Source organism: Budorcas taxicolor, chromosome 18 (genome assembly GCF_023091745.1).
Source record: "Budorcas taxicolor isolate Tak-1 chromosome 18, Takin1.1, whole genome shotgun sequence".
Classification (NCBI taxonomy): domain Eukaryota; kingdom Metazoa; phylum Chordata; class Mammalia; order Artiodactyla; family Bovidae; genus Budorcas; species Budorcas taxicolor.
The window spans coordinates 59681343-59693298 of NC_068927.1; the positions used below are offsets into that span (position 1 = coordinate 59681343).

General features: G+C 39.5%; 1 protein-coding gene across 1 annotated transcript in view; it reads left to right on the plus strand.

Moving 5' to 3' along the window:
• LOC128063521 (zinc finger protein 350) overlaps window positions 1-11956 on the plus strand; it is a 442658-nt gene that overhangs the window by 172584 nt on the left and 258118 nt on the right. The window lies entirely within an intron of this gene.

An 11956-nucleotide genomic window follows, 5' to 3' on the forward strand; every position in this document is an offset into this window, starting at 1 on the left:
AATGCAATCATAATTCCTTAATGAAAAATTTCCACAAAACTGTGTACTCTGTTGACCTCACCGTGGTCTTGAATTAATCACTAGCACTGGCTTATCTGACTGTTACAGGAATAGTAGAGTCTCCCTCGTAAGCCGTCTGATCCTGGTTCTTTTATTTGCATGGGTCCCTTTTAGAGCCTTCTCTCTTTCTTCTATGGATAGTATATACTTCTGCTTCTAAAACTACAGAAGGTCCTTATCAGTAAAGTTTATTTTCCTAACAATTTACATATTCATTGATATTGAGTTGTATATATGAGTACCACAATGTCTAATGTAGATTGTTGAAATCATGTCCTTCTTGTTACTCGTGTCTGTTTTGAAAACCTCAGATGTTTGGAGAAATTCTATTTCTTCTACTGATGTTCCAGCTCAGTATATGAAATTAGGAAAGAGGTTTCCTGGGTAGCATTTCTCAGTGAGGCAGAACCTCCATTGAGATATACATGTGCAGCCAGTGCCTTACATGTCAATCCTAATTTCTTCCTGCTCCCTGCATGTGAGCCCTGTCTGCCTCCAGGGATCATGAAAAAGTAAGCATCTGTCACGAACACTCTAATAGTCTCTTAAGACATATTAACTGGAAACTTATAATTATCTTTGGCAATTAGGAACTTGCAGAATATTTTCAAAAACAATCCGAGCTCCCAAGTCTGTTCCTGCCCACGCTGCTACAGGTGACATGAAAATTGCATTTCTGAGGGGAGGTGAGGTCACAGGTTCACAAATTCATATCTCAGGGTCCAGCTACCCCTCCTGCACACTTACTGATTGCTTTGTCCTTCACACTGAGCCCACCATTCAGGTAGCAGGAAAAAGTCAATGGTTTTCTCTGTATTCACATGAGAAGTAGAATCTGCAAGGGATAGATTTATATCAGCAATCCGGTAAGTGAACATATTGGACAAAGGGATTCTCCCTTGTGGGAACCAGGTCCAGCACCAAAGCCCCGCAGGAGGGCGGGATAAATCCTGAGTCTGAACTGAGATAGAAAAGGGAGATGGGGTCCTAGACCTTTCACCAATCCCTGATTCCTGTCATGTGAGATTGTTGTGGTTTAATGCCAGTGTGATATTTTATATACTTAAGGACTGTATTTCCCAAGTTAATATGATGTTCAGTCTACTTTCCGGGAATTACAGACATAAATTTCAGGGTTCAGAGGTGGGGACATAAAAGTCCAATCTGTAACAAAGAGTGTGATGAGTCTGGAAGAATCATCTGATCCAGTGCTGTAACAGTGTGTCCGGCAGCCATTGCTGGAGTAGAAATGTTTCCTCAAACTGTGGGTGTGTGAAGCGTTGAGAAGGTTTAATTATTGTGACTCTATTGATTATGGAGAGAGTCTTCCCACTTAATGTTAGGGAAGTAGCATTTAAGAAAAATAGAACTTTATACATTTCAGATACTATTTTTTAGGCTCCAGTTTATCTTCTATTATTTCTGCCACTTTCAAATATCTTAATACTGATTCAACAGAGTATGCTTTGTACAGTACACGAGTTACTCACCGTAACATTCCATTTACATGTGCCTTATATTTTCATATCATTTGCAAATCTTGCTTCACTGGTAATACTTGTATTTGACTCAGGTATTAAAAAATAGGTAGATGATGTGAAATTAGTACTAATTTTGTTTCTACAATGCACTATTAATCAGGCAGCAGTGTTCCCTGTCCCATATGTCCTGAGACCTGGCCATTGCACTTTTGTCCTGGAATGAGAGTAAATGAGTCTTTCTGTTTCCATCCTAATATTGAGCTGTTCTTGTATATATTCAATCCACCATGTCATGGTACAGGTGCCTGCAGTTTTATATTGCAGACAGTGTATTTACATTAAAAAACATTTTTTTTTTTTTGGCTGCTCCTAGTGGCATGTGAGATCTTAGTTCCCTAACCAGGGATCAACCTCATCCTGTGCCATGAAAGCAGGAGTCCTAACCCCTGGATTGCCCGGGAAGTCCTAAAGGCATCTACATATAATTAAGATCTCTAAAGCTTTAGTCAAATTTTGTAATTGTGTATGTGGAAATTTGTATTTGTGTAAATGGAAATTTGTTAGTACCTAAATTTTGAAATGAAATACAAGCCACCTAAATTGAAATGACAAGGTGCAAAACCAAACTAAATGTAGATGTGTTTTATTTGAAGGACAAAGGTGACTGGTATTTGGTTCTGGATTAAATGCACCATTGTTGTTATTAGCTGCTGCTGCTGCTAAGTCGCTTCAGTCATGTCTGACTCTGTGCAACCCCATAGACGGCAGCCCACCAGGCTCCCCCATCCCTGGGATTCTCCAGGCAAGAATACTGGAGTGGGTTGCCATTTCCTTCTCCATGTTATTAGCTGACTCAGGGTCAAATCCCCACTAGCCATCTGCCCCCAAACAGTGAGTGAATTTAAACCAAATGCTTCATTTCTCTGTGTGGACATTAGCCTCATTTTTATAAGGAAGATAATAGTGTCTGCCTCATGAATTTGTGAGGGACAAAAGCATTAACGCACGTGTGTCTTTCATCACAGTGATTCATACATTTCAACTGTTTTATTCATGATTACACATTCAACCCTTGGAAGCCTTGACCTGACAGGAAATTTTCAAGTAATTATTTCTCAGTAGAAGCATTTGTAAGGTCTTCCCTTGTAGCTCAGTCAGTAAAGAATCTGCCTGCAATCCAGGACACCCAGGTTCAATTCCTGGGTCAGGAAGATCCCCTGGAGAAGGAAATGGCAACCCACTCCAGTATTCTTGCCAGGAGAATCCCATGGACTGAAGAGCCTGGCGGGCTACAGTCCATGGGGTCGGAGGAGTCAGACATGACTTAGCTACTAAAGCACAGGAAGTATTTGTAAGTACAGAATGTTGCCTTTCAGTTTACATGGTACCTGTGTTCCACATCTCATGTTCCCATTCAGGGCCCTCTAGCTCAGAAGACACCCATCAGTCACTGAGACCTGCCAGCATGGCTGCTGGTGATTCGGAAATAAGAACAGTCTTCTTATCACAGACTCTGTTTGGAGTCCTGGGGAATGTCTCTCTTCTTTACCATTATCTCTTCCTTTATTGCACTGGGTGTAGGCTGAGGACCATAGATTTGATTGTCAAGAATCTGATTGTCCCCAACATCGTGGTTCTGTTCTCTAATGGATACCACTATACAATGACAGATTATGGGTGGCACCACATGGACAGTGACTTTACATGCAGATTTTTCCCATATGCTCGTGGAGTGAGCAGAGGTGTGTCCATTGGCACCACTGTCCTCTTGAGTGTCTTCCAGGCCATCACCATCTGTCCCCAGACCTCCAGGTGGGAAGAGCTTAAAGTGAAAGCTCTGCAGTTGGTTTTCCCTTCAATTATCCTGTGCTGGATCGTGAACATGCTGGTAAATGTTGTTTATCCTATGTATATGACTGGAAATTTGAGCAACAAAAACTTCACAAACAGAAAACGTTTTGGACACTATTCTTCTGTTCATCATAACCAAATCAGAGACTCATTATATGTAGCATTGATATCATTCTCTGATGTCTTATGTTTTGTGGTCACAATCTTGGCCAGTGGCTCCACGGGTTTTATCCTATACAGGCACAAGCAGAGGCTCAAAAACTTTCACAGGATCAAAGTCTCCTCCATATCCTCTCCTGAGTCCAGAGCCACCAAAACTGTCCTTCTTGTGGTGAGCACCTTTGTCTGTTTTAACACCCTTTTCTCCGTCTATTATATTGTTTTGAGTGTTTTGAAAGATCTTGATTTGTTCATTATGAACATCTCTGCCATAATCACTGCATGTTTTCCAGCTATCAGCCCCTTTCTGCTCATGAGTCGTGACTCCAGAATATCTAGGCTCTGCTTCTCTGGGAAAAGGAATACAAACTCCCCTACTCTTATGAGAAAGATGTAAATGGTATATATTTGCACTGTGGGTCCAAAACAGTCGTAGGATCAATGTCTCCTCCATATCCTCCCTTGAGTCCAAAGCCACCAAAGCCATCCTCCTGGTGAGCACCTTTATCTATTTCAACACCTTTTTCTTCATCAGTCATATTACTTTGGCTGTAAACAAAAACAAACAGTATTGATATTTTTTTGTTTGTGAAAACGTCTGTAATAATCATTGCATATTTTGCAACTCTCAGCTCTGCTCATGAGATGTGACTCCAGAATATCCAGGATCTGTTTTGCTAGGATAAGTAATAAAACATCCTGTAATCCTGTGAGAAAAATGTAAAATGGATGTATTTGGACTATGTTCATTTCATTCATTTCATAGTCACTTCCCCCAGGGTCCTAACTAAGATTATGAGTGGCTGAGCAGAAATAGTAGGTCAGCGAGACATGGTGAGCATCTTCTCCAAGTAAATGCAGTTATAACGGTAATTGTAATTGAAGATATATAAGTACTTATGTACTGGAAATTTCACTAGTGCTTGCATTGGAGGAGTTCAGAATTTATGCACTAATAAGCATCAGGTCCTAAACAATCTGGATACTATGGAGAATTGTATGAGTGTGTAATTTAAATGTGTCACAGTATATTTCTGAAAAATGAAGTTGACCTGGAATATTAAGAAAAGGTCCATGGAAATGGAAGAGAATGCAGCAGGCCATGACTGAAACTGAAGATAATAGTTCTGGAGGGGAAATTCAGAGGGATGGTATGGAGAGGGAGATGGGAGGGGGGTTCAGGATTGGGAACACGTGTACATCCGCGGTGGATTCATGTTGATGTATGGCAAAACCAGTACAATATTGTAAAGTAATTAGCCTCCAATTAAAATAAATAAATCTAAATTAAAAGAAAAAGCTTTTCGAACCATTCATGAGGTTTGTCCATTGTGTCCCTAGAGAGATGCCAGTTATGTACTTGAAATGTGATGCCTCATAGGGAGATGTGCATGTTTAAACATTTTCAGTTAGAAATGTCCAAATTGAACTGGAGTGGGGCAAATGAGCGCATAAAATGACATTTTACCATAGTTTGAAACAATATCTCATGATGTGAAAATTGAAAAAGATGTGAATTGCATGAAATTGGGGTTTGCAGGGGCACATTTCTGTCTTTTGTGATGATGACTTGGGCAAGTTGTCAAGAAAGACATTTGGAGGTACTGCTCATGTCCCTAAAGTGATGATGTTTATTTCTACTGTTGTTGCTCAGTCAGTAAGTCGTCTCTGACTCCTTGCGACACTGTGGACTGCAGCACGCCAGGCTTCCCTATCCTTCCCTATCTCCTGGAATTTGTTCAAACTCATATCCATTGAATCGATGATGCCATCCAACCATTTCATTTTCTGTCATCCCCTTCTCCTCCTGCCCACAATCTTTCCCAGCATCAGGATCTTTTCCAATGAATTGGCTCTTTGCAATTCTCTGCAAAGTATTGGAGCTTCAGCTTCAGCATCAGTCCTTCCACTGAATATTCAGGGTTGATTTCCTTTAGGATTGGCTGGTTTGATTTCCTTGCTCTCCGAGGGACACTCAAGAGTCTTCTCCAGCATCACATTTGAAAGTATCAATTCTTCTATATTCAGCCTTCTTTATGACCCAGCTCTCACATTGTACATGACTACGGGAAAAACCATAACTTTGACTAAATGGACATTTTTTGGCAAAGTGATGTCTCTGCTTTAGAATATGCTATCTAGGTTGGTCATAACTTTTCTTCCAAGGAGCAAGTGTTTTTTAATTTCATGCCTGCAGTCACTGTCCGCAGTGATTTTGGAGCCCAAGAAAATAAAAATCTGTTACTGTTTTCATTGTTTCCCCATCTATTTGCCATGAAGTGATGGGGCCAGATGCCACGATCTTCGCTTTTTGAATTTGAGTTTTAAGCCAGCTTTTTCACTCTCCTTTTTCATCCTCATCAAGAGGCTCTTTAGTTCCTCTTCACTTTCTGCCATTAGAGTGATATCATCTGTATATCTGAGGTTGTTGATATTTCTCCTGGCTATATTGATTCCAACTTGTGATTCATTCAGCCCAGAATTTCATATGATGTACTCTGCATATAAGTTAAATAAGCAAGGTGATAATACTCAGCTTTGACGTACTCCCTTCCAAATTTTGAACCAGTCCATGTCTGCTTCTAACTTTTGCTTCTTGACCTGCATACAGATTTCTTAGGAGACAGGTAAGGTTGTCTGGTATTCCCATCTCTTTAAGAATTTTCCACAGGTTGTTGTAATCCACAAAGTAAAGGACTTTAGCAAAGTCATTCAGAGCATCACATGAAGATCCATTTGAAAGGAAAAGACATAAAAGATACAAAAAGATCCATTTTGTGTCTACACAGTTTGGAATTTGGGGTTCCTTGATTTTTTTTTTTTCTCTCATTGAGCTGCTCAGTTCCTGGGATCTTAGTTCCCTCATCAGGGATGGAACCTGGATGGAAGCAGGGATGGAACCTCCTTCAGCAGACGCTCGGAGTCCTAATCACAAGACTGTCAAGGAATTCCCTGGAGCTCCCAGATTTTCAGTGAGCACTGTGGATATTGCCTCAAATTTAGGAGAGATTTTTACGTGGTTTTCTCTGTATTGATGTTCTGAAACCAGTGAAAGTATTGACAATTCAACAGTTTGAAAAACAAAAAAATTATTTTCAAACAATTGATATATAGATTGAACCTTGTATCCCAAATAGAAACCACTATTTCTTTCTCACATGAGACACTTAAATATTTACCAGAAACTGGATTACGATGGAAGAAGAAAAAAATGAAAGAAAAACCTACATATGTGTATATATGTCTGTGTGTGATCCGTGTGTATATATGCATAAAGTCTATCACGTTTGTTATCCATCAGTCAGTACACTGGAAAGTTATATAGTAAGAAAAATTGAAAATACCACTAAATACAATAACAAAACTCAAAGTGCATGTTGTCTAAGGAGTACGTTGGCATGTTAGCTGCTTCTTAAAACTCCATGAAATGTTTTTTTTCATTTTCCTACTTTAATTCTATTATGTGGCCCTATCTCCTGTAAACCCATTCATGAATAAGGTAAAAAATTTTCAATTAAGAAATTAGTCTTTATAAATTTAATGTAATAACTGATACATTTGCTGTTAGAGTATTTTCTTATTTTATCTATGTTAGCTTCTTTTCTATTAATTTCTAAATATAATTCTATAGCATAATTTATATATTTTCTTTGAAAAGCTGTATGCTATGTATTTATTAGCTTTTGCCCAGAAATTATAACATATTTTCCAAAGGTAATCACAGTGTCATTGTACCTAATACTGTTAAACACCACCTTTATAATATGAGGACATTGCAATAGTAATCTGTTTTCTGTATCCCATCTTTTTTTTTCCAGAATGCTCCAAAGAAACCTTTATTTATTTACTTGCTGATTTAATTATTTACCTTTGTTTCCACTTTTTATTTTTTAAAATTTAATTTTTGAAGATTGAGGTATATTTTGTTTACAATATTATGTACGTTTCAGATTTACAGTAGTGGTTGACAATATTTAAAGTTTATACCCCACTTACTATAAGAGATTAGCTGTATGTCCTGTGCTGTACAATATTTCCTTGTACTTTATTTATTTCATACATAGTCATTTGCAGCTCTTAGCCCCCTACCGTCTGCCTCCCTTTGGTAGCCTCTAGTTTGTTTTCTATATCTTCAAGTCTGTTCTTTTTGTTATATTCAGTAGTTTGTTCAATACTTTAGATTCCACAAATAAATGTATCATGTAGTGTTTGTCTTTCTCTGACATATTTACTAAAGCATAATACCCTCTAAATCCATCTGTGTTGTTGCAAGTGGCAGAATTTCATTATTTTTTATTGCTAACTAGTATTCCATTGGAGAAGGCAATGGCACCCCACTCCAATACTCTTGCCTGGAAATTCCCATGGACGGAGGAGCCTGGTGGGCTGCAGTCCATGGGGTCGCTAAGAGTCGGACGTGACTGAACGACTTCACTTTCACTTTCATGCATTGGAGAAGGAAATGGCAACCCACTCCAGTGTTCTTGCCTGGAGAATCCCAGGGACGGGGGAGCCTGGAGGGCTGCCGGCTATGGGATTGCACAGAGTCGGACACGACTGAAGCGACTTAGCAGCAGCAGCAGCAGCATTCCATTTTGTTTGGTATAGATATATTCCATCTATATGTATCACATATTCTTTATCCATTCATCTGTTGGTAACGCAATTTGCTTTCATATCTTGGTTATTGTAAATAATGCTGCAATGAACATTGAGGTGCGCATATCATTTTGGATTAGTGTTTTCATTTTCTTCAGATATGCACCCAAGAGTGGTCTTTGATGATGGTCATTCTCACAGCGTATCCCAACTTTTTGATTGGTGATATGTATTTTAAAATATTAAAGATACATGCAGTTTATGCAGTCAGAGCTCAACAGAAATTCACAGAATGAATACATTTCTCTAGTCTGTACCCAGATCAGTAAATGGAATATTGCCAGGCCCCCAGAACCCCCAAACTCTTCCTTCTCATTTGTTGCTCCTCAGGGTACCCACTGCCTTGACATCCAGCGACATAAATCACTTTAGTCAGTTTGAATTTTATATAAAGTAAACTATTCTTGTATTTGGCTTTTGTCATTTCTCATGTTGTTTGTGAGTTTATTGCTGGGTGTTGTCATTGATCATTTGTTTGCATTGCTGTGTAGGGTTCTATCACGTGAATAGAAAACAGTTACTTTAATCATTCCTCTGTTAGTTGGCATATGGATTGTTTTCGGTTTGGGACTATTAGGAGTAGTGCTTGGTATGTAAATCGAGAACCTGTTTTGATGAGACACATACTAGTTTCTGTTGGCTGTATATTTAATAATGGAGTTGTTGGGTGACAGATTTACATTCTTATTGTTTTTAAAGGTTGTTTTTGATGTGGACTATTTTTAAAGTCTTTACTGAATTCATTATAATATCACTCCTGTTTTATGTTTTGGTTTTTTGGCTGTGAGGCGTGTGGGATCTTAGCTCCCCAACCAGGGACTGAACATGTACTCCCTGCATTGTAAGGCTAAGTCCTAACCACCGGACCACCAGGGAAGCCCCTGCATCTTTACCTTTTAAGGGCAGTGCCAAAGAGGTCTGGAAAATGTTTGGACCAATTTGCACGGTCACAGCAGTGTAGGAAATTCTCTTGGCTTACCAACATCCTTGTCGACACTTTCTGGTTTTTTTTTTTTTCATTTTGGACTTCTAATTGGTGTATGATGGTTATGATGAAAATGAAGCATGTTTTCACATATTTATCTATTGGGAAACCTATTTCTGAAGTATGTATTAATTTATTTTATCCATTTTTCTATTTATTGCTTTTTTCTTATTGACTTATAGTAGTTCTATATACCTGCTGGACATGATGTCATTCTTGGTTTCCTTTATCTCATGCTGTCTGTCTCTGTCTTCCTCTATGTGCGTGCGTGTGTGTGTGTGTCAATGAGGAGGAAGTGTTAATTTTAATGTAAAAATATTTACTTCTCAATAACCTTTATTAGTCTGCTTAATAAAATTTCCCATTCTAAGACTAGAAATGTTTGCCTTTGTTTTATTTTTAAATTTTTATTTAGCTTTAACATTTAGATTAGCAATCTACCAGAATTGACTTGTTGCATGTGTGGATACTCAATTATATATTTTTCTGATAAGTTAAAAAATTTCAATTTATTCAGATATGTGACATCATTCTTTCTTTTCATCTGTTCTCACCTCTCACTGCTCATCCAGGTTAATACCACCTCACCCATGAAGTCTCCTGTTAAATCTGTCTCCTTCTGTCTCCTCTAACCTTTTAACAGTCACACAGCACCACACAGGTGGTGCTAGTGGTAAAGAATCCACCTGCTAACGCGGGAGACAAAAGAGATGCAGGTTTGATCCCCTGGAGGAGGGAATCACAACCCACTCCAGTGTTCTTGCCTGGAGAATCCCATGGACGCAGGAGCCTGGTGGGCTAAGTCCATGGGGTCAGAGAGTCAGACAGGACTGAAGCAAGTTAGCGCAGCAGCACCACACAACCAAAGTCAGTTTGGGTATCAGAAATCTTCAATGAATCTTTTTGCTCAGTTACTCCCAAAAGTTGAAGGGGAAGGTGTACCTTATTAGGAGACAGTTCTCCATGGCCCTCTCATTTTACTTTTTCATGTCTTATATCAGCTTCTGTTCTGGACTACTTTGAACGGATTTTTATATACCCTCCTTGAAATATGGCAGTAGTGTCTGTCTTGGGGACAAGGGCAGATTCATTATCTAACTAATATAATAAATAAAATGTCTTCCTCAGAAGCAAAGGTTGATAGATGTACTTACAATCCACACTGGAATATTAATCCACACTGGATACAATCCACACTGGATTTCTTAAGCATAATGTTCTCCATCTGTGACACAGACCCCACTGTGGGTGTGGCATCCCCCTGGACTTCTTTGCACAACCCCTGTGGGGCTTGTGGGAACAAAAGGAACCAGGTGTGAACTTGAAGCTCTTGCTGCCTGTTGTGCCACACATAATAATGGCTTCTGTCTCAGTCCTAGGCATCTCACGTCTTATGCCAGCATCCATGAAACTGGCAAGGTAACCTGGTTTGCAAATGGGGTAAAATCTTACACCCTTTACCTTTCTTGACAATCTTGGAAATGAGGATGGGTAGTGACTGAACCAACATAACAAACAGCCTTCATGTATTATCACAAAAGCAGAGGGAAGCTAAATAGATGAGGTAGTTGGGGGCCTATCTCAGTCTGTTCAGGTTGCTGTAATGAAATTCCAGAGAGTGGGTAGTTCATAAACATCAATTTATTTCTTTCAGTTCACAAGGCTGAAAGTTTGAGATCTGGGTGGCAGCATGGTCAGGTGAGGGCCCTCTTATGGGTTGCAGACTTCTGGTTGTATCTTTACAAGACAAAAGAAGGCAAGAGAGCTCTTTCAGGCCTCTTTTGAAAGGTCATTATAATCCCATTCATGACCTAATCTCTTTCCAAAGCTCCATCTCTTAATACGATAACCTTGGGAGTTGAGTTTCAATATATGAATTTTGAGCACACACGAAGAGACCATAGCAGGATCCTTTGGAAAAACTCAGCATCCTGCATCAGAACATATCAGAAATTGCTGTGTGATATGCTTGTGTTTCCACATCCCACAGAGCTGACTGTTCCAGTAAGGGGAGATGCAGGTAGACAAGTCTTAGTGAGACATATTACCTTTTTACTTGCCTCTGGCAAGTGGTAAGGATTTTGGTCAAGCGTCACTAACGTCTGATGTACAAAGTTTTCATTATATAAATTATATTCTCTTTGTTGGCAAGTTAGAGGCCCCAGCCTCCATAGCCTTGTCTAACTTTGTCATCATATCTCGGCCAGTTGGGGTAGCTGATATAACCTGACCAAATTCAAGTCCTATTTTCCAGTGAAAGTTTAATGGGATTCTTTGGGCAGATTACCATGCGCAATCCTTCTATCAGTTAAAGAAAAACTATTGTCTCTTGAACTCCCCATTAGCCAAAGGAGGCCCAACACTCACTACACTCCTGGGACATGGGAGACAATGTCCTAATGATTTTGTTAGTTAATACCTCTGGCAAAGGGATGCAGCCTCCATTTAAAAGTCCCCACTGCTTTATGAACTCAGGGCCACTCTGACACTACCAACAGGTGCACTGCTTATAAACAGCAGTAATTAGCTTGCCAATAAATGCACCTCAGGTGGGCTGCCATCTATGGGGTCAGATACGACTGAAGCGACTTAGCAGCAGCAGCAGCAGCAGCAAATGCACCTCAAAACTGAAGTCTGATCCGTAGAAGCCTTGCAATTCTCCTGCTTGATGTTCCAAATTTGGGGATGAATCAATTTGGACTCCACTGCCACCAAGGTACAAAGGGCCCCCGAAGTCCTGCATCTTATAGGAATCACTTAT